Source organism: Notamacropus eugenii, chromosome 2 (genome assembly GCF_028372415.1).
Source record: "Notamacropus eugenii isolate mMacEug1 chromosome 2, mMacEug1.pri_v2, whole genome shotgun sequence".
In the NCBI taxonomy this organism is placed as follows: domain Eukaryota; kingdom Metazoa; phylum Chordata; class Mammalia; order Diprotodontia; family Macropodidae; genus Notamacropus; species Notamacropus eugenii.
Genome location: NC_092873.1, coordinates 206,092,439 through 206,094,648, shown reverse-complemented (window position 1 = coordinate 206,094,648; position 2,210 = coordinate 206,092,439).

Below are 2,210 nucleotides of genomic sequence, written 5' to 3'. Positions count from 1 at the left end.
ATTCCACCATAATCATATGCCATAACTTGTTCAGCCATTCCTCACAATTTTAAGCTCTTTGCCATGACAAAGAACTGCTATAAATATCTTAGAACGTATAGATTCTTTTTCTTTTCCATTTATCAGCTTTGAAAATTGGCCTAGTGGTGGTATTGCTGGATTAAAGGGTATAGCCAGTTTCATAACTCCTTTAGCATAATTCCAGATTACTCTCCAAAATGGTTGGGTCACCTCACAATTTCCAACAATGAATTAGTATCCCAATTTTTCCACAGCCCTACCAACGTTTGTCACTTTCCCCCTGAATCATTTTAGCCAGTCTTATAGGTGTAAAATGATATCTCATGGGTATTTAAATTTGCATTCTTCTAATCAATAATAATTTAGAGAATTTTTTTACATGACTATAAACTGTTTTGAATTCTTCATGGGAAAACTGCCTGTTCATATTCTTTGACCATTTATAATAAGCTATAATTTTGTTTTACCAGTTTTTTGCTTTCCTTCTGATCTTGTCTACCTTTGGTTTATTTGTACAGAATCTTTTTAATTTAATGTAATCAAAATGATCCCATTTTATACCTCACTCTACTGTCTCTCTTATTTATTAATAAGTTATTTGTTTATCTTTAAGTCTGATGAGAAATATGTTCCATGTTTTTCAAATTTCCTTGTAATCTCTCTATATCTAGGTCATGAACCCATTTGGACCTTATGTTGGTAAATGACATGAGAGATATTGGTCCATGCCCAGTTTCTGCCATGCTGCTTTCCAATTTAGCTCCTCCAAAATTTTTACCAAATAATGAATTCTTTAGCTGCTGTAAATTGTGTGTCTACTCTGTTCCACTGAACCCTTCTGTTTCTTAGCCAGTACCAAATAGTTTTGATAATTCCTGCCTTATAATATAGTTTAAGATCTGGTATCTCCTTCCTTTACATGTTTTTTGTTATTTTCTTTGATATTATTGACTTTTTGTTTTTCCAAATGAATTTTGTTATTTTTTAATTCACTAAAATAATTTTTAATAATTTAATTGGAGTAATGTTGAATATATACAATACTTTGGGTAAAATTGTCATTCTCCTTATATTGGCCCTGCCAGTCTATGGATAATTAATATTTCTCCAATTATTTAATTCTTATTTAAGTTGTATAAAATTTTTTCAATAATATTGTTTACATAGTTCCTGGGTTTGCTTTGGCAGGTGTACTCCCAGGCATTTTATACTGTCTAGAGTTATTTGAAATGAGATATGTCTTCCTATCTCTTCGTGCAGGTTTCTGTTTGTCATATACAGGAGTGTTGATGATTTATGTATCTTTACTTAATATCCTGCTACTTTGCTAAAAGTATTTTTTCAACTAACTTTTTAGTTGAGTCCTTGGAATTTTCCAAGTACGTCATCATATTTCTGCAAAAAAATGATACTTTTATTATCTCATTCCCTATTCTGTTTCCTTCCATTCCCTTTTCTTCTCTTATGGCTATTACTAGAATTGCTAATATAATATTTAATAATAATAATAGTGACAGAAACAAAGACAACATCCTTCTTTCACACCTGATCTTATCAGGAAGGTGTCTAGCTTATCCCCAATGCAAATAATGCTTGCTGATAGTTTTAGATAAATATTTTTAATCAATTTAAGGAAAATCCATTTGTATGAATGTTTTCAAGTTTTTTTTTAATAGAAAGGAGTGTTGAACTTTATGAAAAGCTTTTTTTGCAACTATGGATATAATCATATGATTTTTTTTTTACTTTTTAATGCTATATACAATTTTGTTAATAGTTTTCCTTTTGTTAAACCATTCTTGCATTTGTGGTATAAATCTCACTTGGTCATAATGCATACTCTTTGTAGTATATTGTTGTAATATTTTACCTAGTATTTTATTTGGGATTTTTATATCCATAATCAATAATGAAATGGGTCTATAATTTTTCTATGTTTTCACTCTTCCTGGTTTAGTTATCAGTGTCATATTTGTTTCATAAAATGAATTTGGTAGGATCCCTTTGCCTATTATTCCAAATAAATTATTTAATATTGAATTAGTTGGTCTTTAAATGTTTAATAGAGTTCCCTTGTAAATCTGTCTGGTCCTTGTTCTTTCTTTCTTAGAAAGCTCATTTATGGCCTCTTCCATTTCTTTTTCAAAAGTAGTTCTATTTAGATATTTTATTTTCTCTTCTGCTAATAT